The sequence below is a fragment of the Bos mutus genome, chromosome 4 (assembly GCF_027580195.1).
Source record: "Bos mutus isolate GX-2022 chromosome 4, NWIPB_WYAK_1.1, whole genome shotgun sequence".
NCBI classification, from domain to species: Eukaryota; Metazoa; Chordata; class Mammalia; order Artiodactyla; family Bovidae; genus Bos; species Bos mutus.
Window position 1 is genome coordinate 58,106,889 of NC_091620.1, and position 23,452 is coordinate 58,130,340.

The 23,452-nt window shown below is 45.6% G+C and overlaps 1 protein-coding gene across 4 annotated transcripts in view; it reads left to right on the plus strand.

Moving 5' to 3' along the window:
• EEPD1 (endonuclease/exonuclease/phosphatase family domain containing 1) overlaps positions 1–23,452 on the plus strand; it is a 176,073-nt gene that overhangs the window by 85,559 nt on the left and 67,062 nt on the right. The gene's annotated exons all lie outside the window — the stretch shown is intronic.

Here is a 23,452-nt window from a genome sequence, read left to right on the forward strand (position 1 = left end):
AGCTCAGAGGAGCTGTGGGGAGACTGTTGTAGGAGAGTGGGGGTCCCCTTGCAGCCCCGGCTCAGTTTAGCCATTAGACCTGGCAGACTGCCTTCCTCAGAGGCCTGGCCTCTTTCCTTATCCATGTAACAGCTTTCTGTTCCTTTTGTGGATCTTTCCTCTAAAAGTTAAAAGACTTAGGTTTCACAGATGATCCTTGATCACATTGTGAAGAGAGGAAAATTCTCCTTTTCATGCTCTGTTAATTCTTTCTTTACTCCTTGATCCGGTGATTCTTACTGGTTTTAGGGGCTTCCATGTTTCATCTGAATGGAGAGGAGAGTGGTGAACACCTGCCCAGTGACTGCCATGTGTAGATCAGCAGGTTCCCAGTTTTTACCTCTTCAAACACTTTGTCTTAATTCAAGTGTCATCGTTTGGGATGGAGACTGGGGACATCTGGGAGGTCAAGTCTCTGAATTTCTCTTCTCCATCAACATTGCACAAAGCCATTTCCCAGACAAGTGAAAGTTATTTGTCATTTATTTAAAAAATAAGTTATAGACCATACAATTAATAATTGCTTCTTGTTCTAAAAATCTGTTAGAACTTTGGAAAGTGTTAGTTGCTCAGTTGTATCTGACTCTGCAACCCCATGGCCTGCAGCATGCCAGGCTCCTCTGTCCATGGGACTTCCCAGGCAAGAATATTGGAGTGGGTTGCCATTTCTTTCTCCAGGGAATCTTCCTGACCCAGGGATCAAACTCATGTCTTCTACATTGGCAGGCAAATTCTTTATCATTTGAGCATAAGTGTCAGGATATGTGACCTTTCTTTGAAAAAGTGTTCGGGTTTTTGTTTTTTGTCAAATATCCATTAGGTGCCAAAAGCAAGGACTTTCTCTGAGACAGATGTAGGTCTTCCCACCTTCTCTGTTTTCTGTGCTTTAAGAGCAGGATGCTTTTGTTTTTCTGAACTTAAGTCACACAGACTTGTTTCCCAGGCTTTATAGACAGGTCCCATCTAACGCCTTTAAACGTGGCATTGCATGAAAGGAAACAAAAATATTGGTACAGCTTGATTTAGTAAGATCACTTTTCAATGACCCTTTCAAACAGCTTCCTGCAAAGCTGCAAACAATACTTTGGCCGTTCCCTCCAGCTGGAGGTCACCCTCTCCCTGGAAGGGCCAGAGGGCAGGGTACCAGCTGACCCTAAACGAGACCCAACTACACCTGAAGAGCTGTCTGTGAGAGCCAGGTCTCCTGGGGGTTCAGGATGCCCAACTCATAGTTATCGCCTGTCCTACCCCACCTCAGCCCCCACCCTGTTTGCAAAATTGTCTAGGACAAAATGCCTGCCAGTCTCCATGCCTGCTGCTGCGTCTAGACATGTTTCCTAGAATTTCCATTGTGAAGTCCCACTCTTAGTCCAGTTTTCCTGCAGGTAGAGCAGATCATCTCTGTGGCCTCTTGTGCTTTCCATGTGAGATGAAGCATGTACATTTCACCAACAAGCCTCAGACTAGAAAAATTGAACTTGGTGTTTGCACACGGTGGTGAAGCAGGGGCTTTTCCAACTGAACCCTGCTGCTGCTGCTGCTAAGTCGCTTCAGTTGTGTCCGACTCTGTGCGACCCCAGAGATGGCAGCCCACCAGGCTCCCCCATCTCTGGGATTCTCCAGGCAAGAACACTGCAGTGGGTTGCCATTTCCTTCTCCAATGCATGAAAGTGAAAAGTGAAAGTGAAGTCGCTCAGTCGTGTCCGACTCCTCACTACTCCATGGACTGCAGCCCACCAGGATCCTCCGTCCATGGGATTTTCTAGGCAAGAGTACTGGAATGGGGTGCCATCGCTTAGTGGTCAGTAATGTTGGAATTAGAAGTTAGTAGCTTCCTGCATGGAACTCAGCTCAATGTTATGTGGCAGCTTGAATGGGAGGGGATTTGGGGGGAGAATGGATACATGTATATGTATGGCTAAGTCCCCGTCACTGTTCACTTGAAACTATCACAACATTGTTAATTGGCTGTACCCCAAATCAAAATTTAAAAAAAAATTTTTTTAAGTAGTTAGTAGCTTCCTGGAGATTTTCAGAAGGAAACAAGAGGTAAATGATTATCACATAGATTTGTATGAATAAACTAAGGATGCTGAGTGCTTGTATCTCTGATGGTGGTAGGTTATAAATATACACACATCCACATGTGAGTGTGTTTAGTCGCTCAGTCATGTCCAACTCTTTGTGACTGCATGGACTGTAGCCCTCCAGGCTCCTCTATCCATGGGGATTCTCCAGGCAAGAATACTGGAGTGGGTTTCCATGCCCTTCTCCAGGGGATCTTTCCAACCCAGGGATCAAACCCATGTTTCCCGCATTGCAGGCACATATATAAGCTCTAACTTTGTTATTATGCTCTTTTGGAGTGTTTTTCTCTGTGATTTAGACTCCCTGTTAATTTAGTTTGTGCAGCAGTTGAGAGCTTGTGCTGTGCCTAAATCACACTATATGCCAAGGGAGATAAAATTATAAAAATACACTTGAATGGCACATATGGAATCCCAGAATGTCAGAGCTGAGGGAGACTGTTTAATCCACTGAGTCCAGCCCTGTCATCCATCACTTTGCAGACAGGACACAGAGGTGTTGAAGTGTCCTTCTTGCCTGGGCCCATAGCAGTTGTGTTGGTAGAATCAGGACCTGCCCCGGTGGACTCAGTTCTCGTCCAGTGCTCACTTCAGTGTGACCACTGCCTGTGTTCTCTGGTCTCATTTATCCTGGTCTTCAGCTTCAATGGACTGTATGGGGGCTTCTGTCTCTGCATATTCCAGGACTGGGAGCAGATCCAGACAGTTGGTCCCTGGTCCAGGTGATGAAGAATTTAAACCGAGGTCTTCTAATCCTTGGAGCAAAACAGACATGCACTTGTGCTGTTTGTCTCCACGGGCACTCCTTGGTCCAACATCGAAGACAGAGAACATGGGCTGGAGGTTGGAGGAGAAGGAAGTTGGAGGTTCAGGGTTCAGGATGCGGACACTCTCGGGGGAGCATCTGAGCACAGAGGAACTCTCAGTGATGCGAGGGCTACAGAGAGTCGGGGCCACTGCAGAGGAAGGCCATGAGGAACATGGAAGAGGACAGAGAACGTGCTGCAAACACACCCTCCGTAGGGTCAGTGTCAAAATGAATTGCTTCAAGAATCTTAACATAAAATGTGCCTTTTACAAAACAGTACTCTGTGTGGATTTCAGAGCAAGATTCTTAAGCAACCTGGATTTGTTTTTCTCCCGTGCCTAGTCCTTGCCATTGTTGTTGTTTAGTCACTAAATCATCTCCAACTCTTTTGCCACCCCCTGGACTGTAGCCCGCCAGGACCCTCTGTCCATGTGATTTCTCAGACAAGAATACTGGAGTGGGTTGCCATTTCCTTCTCCAGGGGATCTTCCCGACCCAGGGATCAAACCCAAATCTCCTGTACTGCAAGAGGATTCTTTATGGCTAAACCACCAAGGAAGCCCATGCATGCATGCACACTCAGTCGCTTCAGTTGTGTCTGACTCTTTGCAACCCCAGGGACTGTAGTCTACCAGGCTTCTTTGACCATGGGATTTTTCAGGCAAGAATACTGGTGGGTTGCCATGCCCTCTAGGGGATCTTCCCAACCCAGGGATTGAACCTGTGTCTTGCATTGCAGGTGGATTCTTTTATCACTGAGCCACCAGGGAAGCCTAGAGAAGCCCATAGTCAGAGCTTCATTTGAATGCCATCTTGAATAATCAGTATTCATGTATCTGTTAGATTTTTTAAGTGGGTTGAGCCAATCAGTGCTTAATTATGGTCAAACTCTTTGTACTCATGTTCCTGGCTAAATCCCTTCCAACAGACAGCTTGCTACTTCCTTGAAGGGCTAATGAGCAGAAATGGGGGCCCCTGTGGAGCTCAGCCTCCCCCTGTTCACTGCTTGGAGTCTAGCTCAGGCCTGCAGGGGCCACTGCAACCAGCTGCTCACCAGCTCTATTTTGCAGACTGCACACTTGGGTCCTGACCCCATTTGGGAAAGGGCTCTTGGCTGGAATCCCCTGCAGGCCCCTCAGCTGCCAGAAAATGGAGCATCTTGGTGAATTATGGGCCAGGCTTCACAGTTCATTGAACTCCTTATTTTCTTTATTCTTATTCTTTTAAATTTTCTCCTATTCTTTTAAAACCATCACAATATACCATGTATATTTAGGGGCTCCCACTACCTTTCTCATATTATGAAAAGCTTTTATTTGAAGTGAGCAAAAAGTAAAGTTCACAAATAGGACTTTTAAATTGCTTTTAGCTTTATTAGCTTTCAAAGATAATTAAAGTAAACAATGAGGGATCATTTTAAATGTACTATCACATTGGTGAAGGTTTTTAAACAATAATATGTAATACTGAAGTTGTGATAGCACCAGCCTCCCCATTCATTGAGGAGGGTGGTGAGAAGGCACTGTCCTTTTGTAAGCTCTGGAGCAGAATATTTCATTGCCTTTGAGATATCCCTACGCTATGACCAAGGTAGGTTTCTGGGAGTGTATCTAGAGGAAATGATCCATAAAAATGTGGAAAAGCATTTGACAGCGTGCTTTATAATTATGAATCATTGCAGGCAGCTCACTGCTCAGCGGGAAGGGTGAGTTTAAACAGTCTATGGTAGGTCTGCCCATGGACTGGTGTGTGGTGGCCATTAAAACTGATAATCATTAAGCTTTGTATAAATTTGATATAATGTTTACAAAAAGGAGGATAAGCAGTTGTGCCTGCTCTAATTACAACTATGTAAAAGAACATGTATGCATTCTTTCAGCCAATTTTTATTAAGTACTTGTGTCAGGCTTTGTGCTGGGCTAGGAGACCCATACAGCTATTACCAAGACTACTATCTTTCCTATCTACCTGTGACTCATGTCAGTGTTGAGGAAAACATTAGCCGTTACACCCATTTCTCTACCTCAGAAATGCTGCAATACCTTCTCTCATTGCAAAATGGTAGCCTAGTAGGAAATGGGTCTCAGAGTGGATGGCTCACCCTTCCCAGGAAGGCATAGTGCTCAAGGTCTGCAGGGAGGGTCCTTCACGTGGTAAGAAGCCAGTCAGATGTTAGATGAGACTGCATCCCATTGGCACAGAAACAGCATCCCTTGGGTTATCTTTCTGTGATTTATGGCTTGATCCCATATTGGTTATTCTAAGGAGATTATCTGGTTCATAGAATCCCCGTGACCCCATTCTTCACTCCTTTCTTTCTAGCATCATTTTCTTCCCTGGTAACGTGAGACATCTTTAGGGCTCCTGAAATCTGAAATGTGTTGCTATTGTCCTACTTTCCTCTTTGCTGCTGTCCTATTTCTCTTCTTTTATGTAGTCATAGTTATCTTTTTTTTCTTTTTTTGCTGCACCCTGCAGAATGCGGGATCTTAATCCCCTGACCAGAGATTGAACCTATGCTCCTTGCATTGGAAGTGCAGAGTCTTAACCACTGGGCCTCCAGGGAAGTTCCATACTCATAGTTATCCTGAATGTAAATTCCCACCTTACACAACCAGCCTCTATCCCCTTTCAGCTGTCCTTAACCCTTAGGAGCCTAGCCCCTATCCCAGTTAATCTAATAAATCATAGTTTACTCTTACCAACTTCTAACCCAAAGTATTTTTACTAAAAATGTTTTTTACTTTCTATTAAAAATTATTGTGAGATAATTTTATGTTGTACTTAAAAATTATATATGAAATTACCCATTTTTTGGCATATGTACCTATTTCTGTTTCTATCAGTTCAGTTGCTCAGTTGTGTCCGACTCTTTGTGACCCCATGGATTGCAGCACACCAGGCTTCCCTGTCCATCACCAACTTCCAGAGCTTGCTTGCACTCATGTCCATCACGTCAGTGATGCCATCCAACCATCTTATCCTCTGTTGTCCCCCTCTCCTGCAATCTTTCCCAGCATCAGGGTCTTTTCTAATGAGTCAGTTCTGTTTTTATAATGCATAAGTAATGATTTTGTGTTAAAAATATTTTTAAAAATTTTGCAGCCATTTAGATACAGTGCTGTGAATTAAGGAGTGGGAAAAGGAAGGAAATCATTCCTAGAGCTTGTCTTATCCAGGTGAGCTGCATGAACTGGGGAGCCTGAATCAACTGCTGTCTTTTACCTGCGATGGTTGTCCTTGGGGACACTCTCCTTGATGGTTCCATCTCCTTGTCTTCATACTAACATCTTCATTACTTCTTAGCCTCCTAATTGATTCTGGATTTATAGAGCAAAAGAAGAGAAATCATATAATAGCTATCTGGAATGCAAACTTAGGTGGGGGCCAAAACAAGGCCTATAACAAGAGCACAAGGATCATTTCATTCATGCTTGAAAGTCAAAGGGGCCTTGAAAAATCAACCTTCTCCATGCTTTGCTAAGAATCAGTTTATCATCAACTAAAGAGAATTTTGCTGGCCTCATCTGTGGTGTCACTTGCTTTCAGCCTGACAACGTGTTTTTGGTGTTTCTTCTCAGGAATGTCTGCCAGGAACAAATTCTCATAGTTTGTTTGGTTTTAGTCTGGGAGTGTATTTCATCTTCATTTTTGAAAGTTTTTTTTTTTTTCTGGATATAAAATTCTTCATTGTCAGCACTCTGAATATGTCATTCTGCTGCCTTCTGATCTTCATTGTTTCTGATGAAAATTTAGCTGCTAATCTTGTTAGAAACAGGTGGATTTTGAAAGCTGGCTATATTCCTGGGTACCATGTTTTAATGAAGGGGCTTCCCAGGTGGCACAAGTGGTAAAGAATCCACCTGCCAATTCAGGAGATGTAGGAGTCGTGGGTTCAATCTCTAGTCAGAAAGATCCCCTAGGGAAGGAAATGGCAACCTTCTTATTCTTGCTTGAAAAATCCCATGGACAGAGGAGCCTGGCAGGTTATAGTACATGGGGTTGCAGAGAATCAGACACGACTGAGCCCATACATGCCACATTTTATTTGGGATGGGGTTACAAGTGGCTCATACTTACTCAGTGTTCCAAAGCTCATTCAACTTTAGTGACACAATTTCATTTGTTTGAGGAGACTTCTAAGGCATTATCTACATAAAGTCTAGCAAAAACATTTCATTTGGTTTTGGCAAAGACAGAAATGAAAGTACAGCACATTATGATATTCTAGTAAGACAAGAGACTTCGTAGTAAGAAATATTTGAGCTTGATTCTCAAATTATAGGTTATAAAATTAATTGAGTAAGTTATAGCCATCGTTTGTTTCACTATATGTATATGGATGGATGGATGGATGAGTGGGTAGATGGATGAATAAATGGATAGATAGAAGGATATGGATAGATAGATACAGGTATACATACATAGTTGGCAGTAAGACAGCATTATATTGGATTGCTATATAAAATTTTATTTATTGCTATGAGTCATGGTCAGAAATGCTTGAAAATTGATATTCTAGATCATTTTTTTGGCTTGAAAGAAGGGAAGACAGCCTGCTCTAGGATTTTTTTTCCAGCAATGGAAAGGCTCTGCTTACCGTCGGGTATATCCTAAGCACTTTTCCCTCCTGCCTCATTAGCGTCTTAACTCTTTTTTGCTTTTCAACAGTAAGAAAATATGCCCAACTCATTGCATGTAGCCATTATCTTATACAAACACTCACATAGCCATGATGACAGGAGTTATATGCAATTTCCTATTTTATTTGGCCCACCCTCAAATGCTTCTGTTATCAGGAAATGCTAACCATGAGTTGGTACTGAGAGAACTTTCAATTCACTGTTTTAGAGAATTCTGAGATGTTTTGTGAATGATTCATTCATTCATTTCTTGAGAGCATGACTTTGATTCAGTAATGTGTAAGCCAGTTGGGAATTTTAAATGAAACAGAAGGGCAGGCAAGTGAAACTCTTTGGCTCAGTTGCTAAAAAGATTTATGCTGAATGTTCTCAGTAGGTAAAATCATCCTGATTGAGTTGGTCATTAAGGCCAGCTTTGCCAGAATTAATTCAGTGGAGAGATCTATCAAATTGTTAACTACCCACTTAGAATGAGTGCTTCCTACAGTTGATAAAATATTTTTTGTGAACCTTTGGGAGACATTGAAATGGTGAATTTGGACCTTAACCAGACTCCAAACTTCTGGGAAAGCATCCAGCCCACCTTTAGAGATGTTGATCTATCTTTGTAGAAATTCAGAACAACATACAGATATCCCTTATGAGAATAATCCAAGACCCCTTACTAGATTCTAGACTCATTTCCTCACCACACTCAGTGTTGCCACCCCATTTCTTCTCTTGCCCTGGGTCTGTCCCCACTAACCTTAATGTAGGCTTATTTTCATATGCAGAATTAATTAGTTTGGAAGAAGACAGCCAGAGGAAACAAAGCAGCACCCCATGTATGAGTTACTCTAAAAGTACAAGTGATCAGTCACCAGATTTCAGTGGTCTGTAGAAACACTATGGGGTCACAGAGCATCTTCCTGACACGTCCAGCTCCAGGGATCCAGAGGGACCAGAAGTACTCAGGACTAAAACAAAGTCCCCACCATTTATAAGCTGAAGGGCTGAACCTGGAAGGGAAGGTAACAATTTCTGGGGTTTTGCCTGAATTCCCAAATTTGCACCAGCTCTGAGGTTGAGTGGGGCTGGAGGTGCTAGAGCCTTCCCTCCTGCTTTTTTTATTATGAAATCATGAGACAGGAGTTTTACATTACTGCTCATCTTCTCTATCAGATGTACTTTGTCTCACTCCCTCTCTCCATCTGGCTGAAACCTCTAGTTAGAAAATAAATTGCTGTGTATTGATTGTTCATTTTCTTCCTAATCACCCAGACATCCTTGTTATACACTTAGCTTGCTTGGCTGTATTTGTGAACAAGAGAGGAAGAAGTAACACTTATTTTTAGCCTTCATGTTAAGATGTGGCAGGGACATTTTTAAATGTCGTTTTGGTGCTTAATTTATTTAGTAACAGCACTTAATAACCTTTTATTTATGAAGAGAAAAGTATATGTGTGTGTGCACTTACACATGTGCTGTATTGATAAAGTTCAAGCCAATTTTAATTGATATTTATAGTATGACTTTCTAGAAAAGTGAAATTTCTAAAAAATGTGAATGCGGAGAGAAAAGTTAAAACATATGCAATTACTACTTGGTCTCTAATTTTTGTCTCAGTGCTTCAATTGTATGGTTACCAGAGTAACCCTCCTGAAATGCAAGTTTGACCCTTTTACTGCCCTGCCTGTAGTTGCTTCATCTGGAAGCCAAGTAGCTTCCAAATCCATTCACAGATGTAGACTTGGATCCTGGCTCAGCTGTTTGCCCTATGGGTGATCTTAACCCCTCTAGCTCTATATTCCTCCTTTCTTGAGCAAGGATACTCCTCCCTCGCAGAGCCATGGTATGGTGGCATCCCATGATGTATGTGAAGAGCCAGCAGTGGTGCTTGGCATGCGGCAAGCGTGCCAGTAAAGGCATCCATCGTTGTGCCTTCAGGGCACGGTCCTGGTGTCCACGTGGCCCCCACCAGGGCGCAGCTTGATCTCTGTGACACTCCCCTGTGTCCTGTTAGCTTTCACTCCACCCACTTCCAGTAATTTAAAGGGAGCCTGGACTGCAAGGAGATCCAACCAGTCCCTTCTGAAGGAGATCAGTCCTGGGTGTTCATTGGAAGGACTGATGCTAAAGCTGAAACTCCAGTACTTTGGCCACCTCATGCGAAGAGTTGACTCATTGGAAAAGACTCTGATGCTGGGAGGGATTGGGGGCAGGAGGAGAAGGGGGCGACAGAGGATGAGATGGGCTGGATGGCATCACCGACTCGATGGACGTGAGTCTGGGTAAACTCCGGGAGTTGGTGATGGACAGGGAGGCCTGGCGTGCTGCATTTCATGGGATCACAAAGAGTCGGACATGACTGAGCAACTGAACTGAAAAGCCTGTGAAAGTAACATCAGACAGTTTGGCTAATTTTAATTTCCTTTGGCCAAAGACGTGATGAGAAAGGAGGTTAACTGAAAGATAGTTTGGGGGTCTGTCTCTCCATTCCCCCTGTTAGCACAGAAAATTGAGAATCAAGGAGTCTCAGAACATTCTCCAAGATGAAACGCTGTTTCGCGAACTCCCGCCTATAGTTCTTGCTGCCATAAAGTGTCTGGGATTGAAAAATTGTAGGTCTTTCTATCCCTGGCTGCCCACACAGAAAAGATGAATCAAATCTATGTGGTTTGCCCTGAAATAAAATAGGAAATATGCAGGCTTTAGAGACTAGAATTTGGCATAATGCAAATCAAAATAAAATAAGTCATGAATCTATAATACTTTCACCCACAGCTTTGAAGTCTTTATGATTATTGCTCTTGAGGATGGGAGGCTGCATAAACACCATTTAGAATATAGCTGGAGGCTGGCATTTTATAAGAAAAATGGCCACCAGAGCAGTCTCCCTGAGGGTTCATAAGTACTAATTCTGTTTAATGTGACAGTTCCTAAATAACTCTGCATTCTTCACAGAAACACATATAGGAAGTGCTGGAGCCTTGCCGTAGAGTGAGTCTAAGAGAGATCTAGTCTTTAGTGTTTATGGATTGAGAAAATGTATCCTTGGGGTTTTAAAAAATAGGTAGGTGTTCGTGTGGGAGGTTAGGGATGGGGTACTGATGTAAGGCGCCAGCTTTGTTCTGCTCCTCCATGCTTTTCTGCGGATTTAAATACCTACGCAGTCGTTTCCCACCCTTTTATGTCGCCTTTCTCCCCCTCTGCCCCTACCCTTTCTCTTGTTGATGAATACAAATGCTGTCAGTAATCAGTTGTGCTGTGGGATGGTTTGTTGGTGCTTAGAGACCGTCCTTCCTCCATCTATACCCATCTTATTCTTTGAGCCTGTTCACTTGAAAATGTCAAAGAGGAAAGAAGACTCGAGAAGAGAAAGAACTGTGGTTGGCTAAGTCACCATGGTTTGTCTTAGGAAGTGTTAACATCTGCTTGATGAAGATGCCTTTTTGCTTTACAAGTAAAATGTTGTAATATATATGGTTGACGTTTCCTGTTGAATTTTTGGTTCAGTGTGTCAGTAGGAAGTACCAACTGAAACTCTATACCATCCACCTTCATTGTTGGTGTGTTTCTCCAGCCATGTAAAAACATTAGGATCTGTGGAATGGCATATTTAGTGCAAGCCATGGCATGACCATCCCAGGGTTTCTGCTGTGACGTGGGGTACATAACTCTGCCTGCAGTTCTCTTGCACACTTCTAAAATAGCTGCAAAAATCCTCCAAAACTCTATTTTCAGAACTGCTTCCACTTAGAATAACTAGTTTCAATCATTACTCACAGATGTGGTGTCTAATTTGGGACAGAGGACTTATTTTATTTGCCCTAAAACTGTCTTTTTTTTTTTTTTTTTAAGCTTCAGTGAGGCTTCTATAGTCCAAAAATTACCAGGCTGTGCAGGTCTGTCCCACGTGCATTATAACCACGTGGAGAGAAGGCTGGGGTAACCCTGTCTAGAGGCAACCTCCCCAGTGCAGTGTTCCTGCTCCCCACCTGATCCAGGGACAGCCCGATGTCACAGCTGTACCTAGACTGCTGCTGCTGCTGCTGCTGCTAAGTTGCTTCAGTCGTGTCCGACTCTGTGCGACCCCATAGACGGCAGCCCACCAGGCTCCCCCGTCCCTGGGATTCTCCAGGCAAGAACACTGGAGTGGGTTGCCATTTCCTTCTCCAATGCAGGAAAGTGAAAAGCGAAAGGGAAGTTGCTCAGTCGTGTCCAGCTCTTAGCGACCCCATGGACTGCAGCCCACCAGGCTCCTCCATCCATGGGGTTTTCCAGGCAAGAGTACTGGAGTGGGTGCCATCGCCTTCTCCGACTTAAGGGGTAGTTCAGTACTATTTCAACATATGGAAATAGCACACTTGTTTATCTGTTCTTCAAGTGGTGGGCACTTGAGTCCTTTCTGTCTTTTAGCTCTGTGAGTAGTGCTGGAGTGAAATTCACATACCAGTTCGTTTTCATTCTTTTGATCCTAGTTGTGCTACCTTCTAGTCGTCTCTCTGATTTACTGCTCTCCCATTAGCTGGGCTTCTCTGGTAGCTCCACTCCAGTATTCTGGCCTGGAGAATTCCATGGACAGAGGAGCCTGGCAGGCTACAGTCCTATGGGGTCGCAAAGAGTCAGATACGACTGAGCCCCCTTTCACTTTACTTTTCTCCTGTTGTCAGGCCACCTTCATCTCTTGCTGCACTACTTACCTGGTCTGGCCCTTCTCCAGCCTGACTCTACACTGCAGCCCTATGTCCTTGTCAATGCAGATCTGTTCTTCATGCCCTTCACTGAGTTTAGGATTGCTAGGAAGGTAGGGAGGAAACTCCTTTCAGGCCCGCAGGGTCCTGCCATGGCCAGGTGTCTAACGATTCCTTTAGGCTTATCTCGACTCTTCTGCCCCTCCCCATCTGGGCTGCAGACACACTGATCTTTCTGTCCTATAAACTCTCCCTGCTCTGCCAACCACAGGCCCTTGGCACGTGCGATCCCTGTTGCCTGGAATGCTCACCTCTCCTCTTTGCCTAATTAATGCCTTCTCATCTTGGAATTCCCAGCACAAGCCTCACTTCTTCAGAGAAGCCTTCCCTGACTCAGTCAAACTCACCTCCACCCCCACTGCTAGCATCATGGAGGCCCACAGGCTCCTAACCATTTCTTTGCAGCACAAGTTCTAGCTGCATTTTTACATTTGGATGATTATTGATTCATAACTGCCTACAGAGACAGAAGGCAACTGTACATGCAGAACCTGGGTTCTGGAGCCAGACTACCTAGGTTCAAATGCTGGCTCTGTCCCTATTGGCGGTGTGATCTTGGGCAAGCTGGCTAACCTCTCTGTGCCTGTGTTTTCTCATCCATTAAACAGGGCCATAATAATACCTACCTTAGAAGGCTGTTGCAAGAATGAAATAAATTCATATGTGTTACATACATGGCCCCGAAATAATCTCAATAGAAGTATAATTAGTATAACTTTTAAAAATAATTTAAAAAATTTTTAATTAAAAAAATAAATAGCTGTACCTACACTGCTATCCCCACACCCCTCATCTCCAGACTGTAAGCTCTGAGGGGCAGGGAACCATAACTCCTTTGCTCCCATTAAAGCTCCAGAGCCCACCTCAAGGTACCCATGTACTTAGTGCTAGTTACATTTTTACTGAACGATTGGATGAATCCATTCTCTTCTTCACCAGAGAAGAATATTAACACTATGGTGTCCCATCTCTCCTTCTGTATCTGAGTTTGGATAGCTCTAGCTTCTGGCGTGCAGTGTGGTGGCGCTTGGCCACAACCCCTCCTCCTGCCCACGTCCCCAGCTGGTGTGTTTGGGGAATGGGGCTGCCAGGTGTGGAGAGTCAAGGGTGAGGATCCCCTGTCTGTGGCCCTGTACGGAGGGAGGGCCCAGTCTGTATGACCACCGCAGGAACAGACGGGACTTGCCGTGTGCCAAGCCCTGTGCACCCCGTTTCAGAAATATCTGACTCATGAGGCCCGAGTGATTTCTTGTTATGGACGAGGAAACTGAGGCCTGAGCAAGGGGGCCATTTGCCCAAAGTCTTGGTAAGTGGCAGAGCCAAAGTTTAGGTCCTGCCAGCCTTTCTCCAGAGTCTGTGTTCTTCAGATTCTCACCCTTAACTAATGAACGTGACCCACTTAAACACTGAGAATGTGGGAAGGACTCCTCCACTGAAGGAGTTGCGGGTGCTGTCCTGAGTCTGGACAGTTTTGTTAAAGGCCCCACAGTGAACAGTGGACATTCCCACTGAATTCTGGCTTGTGATCTGCTTGCCCTTTGTACCTGAGGGTCCTGACAGGTTGATGTCAGGACAAATTCTCTAAAGAGACATTAAAACAAAGCTTGAGGGAAAAAATAAAAGTGAGACTGGTTTATCTGCAGATGAAAGAAACTACTTAGGAAAACTCCCACCTCTTCTGTCAGTCAGAGATGTAAGAAACAGTCTATTGCCTCCTTTCTGACCGCACAGTTCAGGGGCTTAATGTCTGTGGTCCTTCTCTCCCTAGGCCCCTGAGCTGCTATCTGTTTATCACAAGTATGTACATGAAAAAAAAAAAAAGCCTCCTGATTTACTTTCAAAAACAAAGACATTATGATTTTAAACTAACTTACTTGGGATCTTTTTTAGACATGTGGATATAAGTAATGTGAGCACGTAGGGTAGAATGGGGAGCTTCCCTGGTAGCTCAGCTGGTAAAGAATCCACCTGCAATGGAGGAGACCCTGGTTCGATTCTGGGTTGGGAAGTTCCCCTGGAGAAGGGATCGGCTACCCACTCCAGTATTCTTGGGCTTTCCTGGTGGCTCAGATGGTAAAGAATCTGCCTGCAATGCGGAGACCTGGGTTCAATCCCTGGAGAAGGGCATGGTTACCCACTCTAGTATTCTTGCCTGGAAAATCCCCATGGACAGAAGAGCCTGGCGGGCTACACTGAGTGATTTAAGTACAGCACAGGGTAGAATGGTGAGGTTTTATTGCTACCATAGTAGGTGATTTCAGGATGTTTATAATGAAATGAAACGAGCCCCTAAATAGCAGAAGTTCCTCCCAGCCCGCGAAACATCCACCACTAGGGGGTTAGCATGCTGTGTCCATATGAGAGTGTGTTAGATGGTGCGTGGAGAGAGTTTGGAAGAGTGTGTAATACTGTGGCACCATTAGAACAAAACCGTGTGTGTCTTTATGAATAATCAGCTATGAAAGTGAAAGTGAAGTCGCTCAATCGTGTCTGACTCTTTGTAGCCCAACAGGCTCCTCCATCCATGGGATTCTCCAGGCAAGAATACTGGAGTGGGGTGCCATTTCCTTCTCCAGGGGATCTTCCCCACCCAGGGATCAAACTCAGATCTCCCGCATTGCAGGCAGATGCTTAAATGCATAGGAAACATCCTAGAAGGGAATCCACCAAAAGTGTTAGCAGTGGTTGTCTTTGCACAGTGATATTCTGCTTAAATTTTTCTTTGTTTCTCTAATTTACAAATTGTCCTATAATGAGCTTGTGTTTGCTGATACCAGAGCATAAGCCTCCATTTAAAGAGAAGGAAGGGAAAAAGCCACAGAATTACTAGTACAATCTTAACTCCCATCTCAGATTAAGAGTCTTAGCATCCAAAGAGCTTTAGAGAAGAAAAGAACCTTTGGAAGCGTCCCTGAAGGGTGGAAACAAGGGGTGATGAGGTGATGACAAGCACGGAGGCAGCAACATAGGAGTATAAAATCCCCATAGGAGGGCCCCAGGCCCCAGGCCCTGTGCCTCTCACTCCCCATCCTAACCTGCCTCTCCAGGAATCTTCAGCTTTCTCTTAGTCTCCATTTTATAATTTCCCTTGCCAAAAAAAAAAAAAATCTAACTGCCTTGCAAAGTACCCTCCCTCCCCCTGTGCTTATTTTTAACCATCTTGTCCAGGAAACATATGCTGAGGAGCTCCTGGGAGCATGGAGGAGAGGCTACCAGAACCGGCAGCCACTCTGTGACAGGAGTGCATGTGGGTATCCCTCCCCTTGACTCTGAAGAAGCAGCTGGTGATGAACTGGTTATGGAGGCGGAGGGAATGCGTCCCTGTTTGCTTTGTGTCTTCCTCAGCATGATAGGAGTGTTTAAACAAGGATGAACAGTCCTCCAGAATCCTTTCGGGTCCCTAGGAAGAGCATGTTCATGGAGCTGACCGAGTAGGGGCTCGCGGGCCAAGTGATGCAAGGGCGGTAAGCCCACTGCTTCTCTGGATGGATGGAGAAGGACGGGCCTGAGCCTTTAGGGCAGGGGCTGCCCCACGAAGCTCTGAACGCTTGGCTGTGTGTCCCGCTGGTCCCTGGCTCCTACCGGGAGGAAGGCTGTAGTTCTGATGTGTTGACCTCCCTGGGAGGGCAGTGTCCCCAGGTAACCTGGAGCATCGGTGAGGAAGTGGACAGTAGCGGTGTGGTGGTGGTGGTGGGGCTTTTAGTTCCAGAGGATCCCAAATTTGGAACACACGTGGTGCAGTACACACACATCATCTCACAGGGCAGTTGGTCTAATTCGTGTTTTCTGAGACTTCGCTCCTAAGTGAAGTGCAATTGAGCCTTCGAGTTGGCTACGCTGGACTTTATCCCACTCGCTGGCAGTGGGTGACCTTGCTGTGGTCCCTCTCTAAGCCCTGCTTTCCTCACGTGTCAGATGAGAGCATTATTAACTTCCTCGCAGGATTGTCATTGGGATCAGATGTGATAATGTGTGAACAGTGCCTAATCGCTGCGCTTAATAAATGCTGGTCCTCATCTCTTGCCCGCCCTTCCTCAGCCTCTGGCTCTCTTTTTCACAGGAGTCAGAGCTAACTGGTCAGGAATTACTGGCCACCTATGTTTTCTTACAATTGATGGATATGTCCAAACTTAAACCTATTAGAATGACTGCCTAGGAAATGTAAGCTCTTAGTTAGGCAGTTTAGCAAGGGGTCTCCAGGTGGGACTCAGGGCACATTAAGGAGGGCTGATGCTCTTTTTCAAAAGAGTGGAATCTGTTCTCCATGTTTGGGAGAAAGCCTTTGGAAAGTTAACCTGATGTGCTGTCAGAGCAGTCCGCTCCTTTATGGAGTTCATGGGGCGATTACCACAGAGAAAGAGGGAGAAAGGAGTTTTAATGTTTCTGAGAACACTGTGTTTTCTCTTTTAGTCTTACACTTCTCTTCCCACACCTTCCTCTTTGCCTCTTCTCCTAGCGTTCTAGAACCATGCAGTGTTAGAACTTGAAGTGCCCTTCCAAAGCTACAAGGAAACGAGCCCATTTCTTTCTTTCCATTTTCGAACATGGTTGTCGTTCAGTGAGCCCCCAGGGGCAGAGGAATGGCCGCGCTCTCTCCCTCCACAGACACCTGGGCCCTTGGGACAGGCTCCCGGATACACCCAGTGTGGCAGCAGTGTTGGGTGAGGGGCTCCGAGCAATCCTGGGGGCCCCAGAGTCATGGCTGTCTGGTATACCTCGCACCTGTCTCCCCTCTGGCGTACATGCCTGAGTGTGCATTTGAGCAAAGGTGACTGCACCTCGTCACGGCTCTGTGGGAATGATCTCTTTCTCTTCCATAGAGACTGGGAAAGGAGGGAGTGACAGACTCTTTGCCCTGGCTCTGTGTCCATGTTACATTTTGCGTGTGTGCCCTGCTCTGAGGAGAGGAGGCCAGGACCTTTAAGATGGTTAAGGCACTTAGCACTTATTAGGACAGAGCAATAAATGAGTGCATTGCCGCCCCATAGGCAGTATGGCCTTACAAAGTATCAACATCTGAAAGTCTAAATATGCCCAGAAAACTTTGTAATTGGCTTATTGTTAGAAGGCCAAGCATGATTAATCCTTCCCAGGTGGTGCTAGTGGTAAAGAACATGCCTGCCAATGCAGGAGACAGACACAGGTTTGATCCCTGGGTCTGGAAGATCCCCTGGAGGAGGAAATGGCAACCCACTCCAGTATTCTTGCCTGGAAAATCCCATGGACAGAGGAGCCTGGTGGGCTACAGTCCATGGGGTCGCAAAGAGTCGGACATGATTAAAGCAACTTAACATGCATGCGGACGTTATTCAGCTTTTGCACGGCTTGGTGTTCTTTGCGAGTATATTGACATTTTAAGGACCCTAACCATTCCATGGTTTCACTGTCCACGTGATCACTGACAGATACCCAGAGATCTGCTGGCTTCTAATGTTGCCCATAACATACATGTGCTTGATGATCCTGGCAAAGCTAAGCCCTTGCTTACTATTAACATTTCAAAAACAAAGTGTTGTCTGTGTCCTTTGTTCTGTTTCCGGTAGTACTCACATGAAAGAAAGTTGAGTCTCTTGACCTCACCTGACTTAAGACAGGGCTGCTAGGACTTCCCCGGTGGTCCAGTGGTTAAGACCCCATGCTTCCAACGTAAGGGGGCACAGTTCAGTCCCTGTTTGGGGAACTAGGATCCCACATGCCAAGTGGTGCAACCAAAAACAATTTTTTGTCATTAAAAACCAAATAAGACAGGGCTGCTTTCATCTATGATGGCCATTCATCCTCTTAAGGCAACAGTGCCTCTCCGTCCACACAGTGTGTTGTTTGCACAAGCTGCTGCTGAGTGCACAGAGGGAACGGGGGGTAACAAGTGGAAAGCTAGCGGTCAAAGAGACGTCACCTTGAGAATCAGAAGAGCAACCAAAATAGCCAACTCAGTGAAACAGCTTCATCTGGAACTTTGGCCCTGTGGATTCCAAATGAAAACATACCCCTATAGCCCATCCAGGAAGCAGAAGGGCAGCCATCTGGAGTTTGCTTTGAAACCTGTCTGTCCTCCTGACATTCTGTCTCCAGCTGTATGGTCAGCACGAGCAGTGCATCTTTGTAACTGGCTCCCAGAGCCCCGGGTTTCATTTCACCTTAACTGGACGGGAAAGATGAAGGGACCGCGGAGCTTGGTGGTGGCTGCACAAGGCACTTGGTGAGGTTGGACCCCTTCCCATTGTTATTTACTGGTCAGGACCAGATGAACCAAGGAGCGTTCATTTCAGAAAGGGAGAAGGGTAGAAGGGATGAACGAAGTCCAAAAGTCCACCAACCAAGAAAGAGTTTGGTGTTAAGCCTTGGAACCTCTTGTCTCTGCAGAGGTGAACAGTCAACTGGTCCAGACAGACCTGATGTGTGCAGCACATCCTAAGCACAGCCAAAGGAGTCCTGTCTTTTAGGACTTTACGTTTCTGACTGCCAGCAACTTGGGCATCTTGTAGATTGGAGTTTAAAGGTTTGACTTAGGCTCCCTGTTGACAAGCCGAAGCAGAGAGAGGGGTGAATTTGGCCTTGACAATCAAGTTCTGCATCTGAGTAGCCAACTGTGGGGCACATACTAAAGACGGATATTATCCCCTAATTGGTCTGAAGCTCAAGAAACAAGTCCAGCCCATTTGGGGGGTTCTTGTAATTTATCCTGGGACAGAAAAACCTAAGGTGGGATCCCCAGGAGACATGCCTTTACTCATTCATTCAACAAATGTCCGTTGCACGCCTATGTATACATGGTGGCCGGGCTCCCTCCTTGCCTTTATCTCACAGGGTGTTCTGCAAAGGACCTCAGTCAGATGCTTACACAGGGCAGAGTGGGAGAGCTGAAATAGTATTTATTTGTTTTGAACAATACAAGTTGTCTTTCCTGACCACAGGTATTAAAAATGCAAAGACCAGGTTCGAAAGCAATAATTATCTTTTTTCCTCTGAACTTCTCAAGCTTTAGTTTAAAATTGGGGAACTTGAGAGTGCACAGCTTGGCCCTAACCTCAGATTCTGACTCAGTCAGGGTGGGATGGGCAAACCTGTGGTCTAAAATGAGAGCTGGTGTAATTCTGCTGAATACAGGTGATGGGTTAGCCCCTGGGACTTTAGAAACACAGGTGGTGGGCAAGGGCCCTGTGGTGAGATTGTGCAGATCTGTGCAGTTACTGGGAGGCTTTTTTCCAATCATACCCACCTTGCCCCTTCCATTTCTACCCATTCTGCCCTTGGGAACCACTTTTGCTTAAAGTATATTTTCTTCCTTCTGGTGTGCGGGCAAAGCAGAAAATTTGAGAACCAGCTGTTCTGTTTTTTTTTTTTTTAAATCAACTTCGGGCAGAGTTCAGGTTGAGGGCTCTCAGAGGGTGCTTTTCCCTTTGAAGTGTTCAGGAGAAAGAATCTAAGGATCGGTAAAGGCTGGCTGGCCCCACCCCTTGCATCGTGTCCAGCCCCACGTGGTCCACCTGTTCTGACAGGGAGGCGGTACGTTAGGAGACAGACTTCAGTTCACACCTCCCTCTAAACCCTGTCAGCTGTGGAATCTCGCATTCAACTCACTTATGTCTGGGCCTAACATTTCTGGGCTGCACCTTCCTCCTGAATAACTGGTAGTGTGATCTGTTGGTGGGATAATAGGAATGGCGTGGACCAAACAAGGGGGCTGTTGGAGTAGGCTTCTCAAAGCTTGCCGAACTTGCACCCTGGGATCCTGTGACAGCGCAGATTCCAGGGCACTGGTGTGGGGGAGGGCCTGAGAGCTTGCATTTCTAACAGACTCCCAGGTGAGCTTGATGCTACTGGTCCATGGACCACACCCTGAGTAGCAAGGATTTAAACGTGCTCTCCTCCTTAGATTTGCTGTGAACTGTTAGTGCAAGCGGTCAGCTAAGTTATCAAGCTGGCAGATTTTTTCTTGCTCTTTTTTTAAATTTCATTTTTAATTGTGGCAATTCTTTTTTAAGTTCTAGAAATAGAAGAAAATACCTACCTGTTACCCAATGCTGATCATGAAAATTGAGGCATAGAGTGCTTTCAGCCAAAAACACTGTTCTCCTTGGTCCCTTATTTTATTGTGTATGTGTGTTCAGTTGATCAGTCATGTCCAACTCTTTGCAGCCCCATGGACTTTAGCCTGCCAGGCTCCTCTGTCCATGGAGTTTTTCAGTCAAGAATACTGAAGTGGGCTGCCATTTCTTCCTGCAGGGGATCTTCCCAACCCAGGGATCGAACCTAGGTCTCCTGCATCTCCTGCCTTGCAGGCAGATTTTTTTACCTCTGAGCCACCAGGGAAGCCCCACTTATATTATTAATTGTCCCCAGTAACATAAGAAATACTTATGTACTAATAAGTAGAAGGATCATCTACTCTGAGGGCTGAGAGAAACATCAAGGGCAAGGCTTCAGATATACAAAATACAGGTGACCCATAAGTTTCAGAAATCATGGTTCCTTATCTTCCAGAGTTTACCTGTGAGGGAAAGACTTTTAAATATAAAACAAAGAAAAGGAAAATACATTTCCTTCATTCCATAACACCAGCTTTTTAAACTTGAATCAGAGTCACCTGGAAGGGATGTTAAAATGCAGCTTGCCAGGTCTGACTCAGACACTAATTTTGATAGCATTTTAAGTTCCCAGATGATACTGATGCTCACACTTGAACCAGCACAAAGCTTTGTCCCCAGAGCCCATCTTTGAGAGAGGTGTGCATGAAAAACAGTGTCTCTCCTGACCTGTGAGGGTCAGGAGAGATGAGCTTTCTGGCTGTCTGTAGATTGCTCTTCCCAGCACAGCATGGCCTTAGAGGCTGGAACTTTCCAGTAGAGCTGGTTGGCTAATCACCTCAGGGACTTTTTAAGAGCTAGAGGTTCCTGGGGTGCATCCTCAGAGATGCAGGCAAGCAGCCAGGTTCAGGCCTGCCTATGTGGAGAGCAGTGAGGCACCAGATGGACACTGGAGAGCTGTTCTCCTTTTTAATGACTCTTGGATTCAGCTCTAATGATCACTCAGCAAGTGAATGATTCCCCAGCAGGAAATTGGACCCTCTGGAAGTACATTTCCTCGCTGGATTCCTAAAGTTAGAGTCGATAAATTCTGCATGCATTTTCCAGAGTGCTTCATTTCCTACCCAAGGGTGGCTACCAGCCAGGACCATCTGGCTATGGGGATTCATGCAGGGTGAAGTCCCCCTATTGGGGATAACACCATCCGTGGCAGTGTTGAAAGGGGAACGGATAAAAGTCACTGAGGACCAGATCCCAGAGAGAACCCTTCCCAGGCAAACTCAAAGTCAGATTAAGATCAAAGCAGTTACTTAAATAGCCTCAAGAAGAAATTCCTCCTTTTGTCTCTCATTCCTGGATTTGAGGATGGTGATCGTCTCTGAAGTTTCCTGGCTCACCAGCTGATGGTTATAGAGTACCACTGGGCACCATGCTCTGCCAGGTGGGCTTTCTAAGGGCAACTTGGGGACGGTCCCTGCTCTTGTGGCGTCCACCACTGGGAAGAAGCAGACGCATAAACATGTAACTAAAAGCAGCACGATTCCTAGAACCTTGTGCATCTAGAGTAGCCCTCCCGGGGGCTCCATCCTCACCCAGTTTTGTTTCCTCCATAGTGCTTGTCACTAGAGAAATGATTCATCTTCTCTCTTAGAGCTCGAGCAACGGGAGAGCAAAGACCAGGCCGTCAGACCCTGGCCTCTCTCAGCTGCTGGATGTGAACTGCCCAGGAAGGGTATGAGAGCCGCTCTGTGCAGCCAAGGCATTCCTGGAGGAGGCTGCCAGCAGACCACTCGCTGTCTGCCCACAACACGTGTATCTGAGGCAGATGCTTAGGGAGGAGTGGCAAATGCAGTGGTTCTCAGATCTTAGCTGGCATCCAAATCACCAAAGGGCTTGTTAAAACACATTTACTGGGCCTTACCCTAGAGTTTCTGATCTGGTAGGTCTAGGGTGGGGCCAGAGAGTTTCCTACAAGTTCCCAGGTGATGCTGATGTTCCTGGGTCCTGGACCACACTTTGAGAACCACAGGGATGGTGTGTCAGCATAGCCATCACAGCTTACCCAGTGGACAGATGGGAGGGGATTGAATGACAGAGAGGCAGAGAGACCTCTAACAAGCTATGCCAGTGAGCCAGGGGGGAGAATATGGAGCTCTGAAATGGACCATAACAGTGGGATTGGAGAACAGAAAGAGGGTGCTTCTGACAGACATGATGCTATGTGGCCTGGGGAGCACTAGCCTGTGGGAGGAGAGGGCAGAGTCAGAGTGGCTGGAAAGATGCTCATGCCAGGAATTGAGATGCACGTTGGGGAGGGGAACGGTATGTTCCTTTGGGACCTGCTGGGTTTGTACTTCTGTGGAAATCTTCTGATGGAAATGTTAAAAAGGAAGTCAAAATACAATTCAAAACTCAAGAGAGAAATCTGAGATGCTGGTACAAATTTGGGGGCATTTGGGGTAGAAGTGTAAGCTGAAGCTGTGGGGCTGAGGTTATCTAAGGGTGGCTCTTTGAGGAGATGGCAATGATGCCTCCGAAAGGAAGCCCAGAGACTGGCTGGTAGGACCGGGCAGAGAAAGGGCTGAGTAGGGTGCCCAAGGTGCATGAAGTAAAGGGACAGGAGGTGTCACCCAGAAGGGGCAGTACCAGGTATCAGAGCATCTCAAACACAGCCCAAATCTGACAAATTCCGGAGACCCTTAAAAGAACCAGCCCCAAAAGATGGGGTTGTGTTTGAGGCATGACTTAGAGGAGCTGGCCCATGGATTCTGAAACCTGTAGTTTTTCAGTTCCTCATTTTATTAATACGTTGTCTGTACGATTTCATTTTGCCTTGATGATAAAGTCACCTTACAGTTCTTTATTGGTGAAACACATACACAAAAAGAAGCTCACCCTGAAAACGCACATGAGGCATAGTCACCACCCACGAGAGGTCTTTCTTCTCAGAGGAAAACCAAGGGAAAAGTATGGTGGTGCATGGTGAAGGGAGGGTCAGTTGGTACTTTTTTTTAAATGAAGTATAATTGATTTACAATATTGTATTAGTCTCAGATGTACAACATAGTGATCTGGTAATTTTATACATTATGAAATGACCGCAACATTAAGTCTA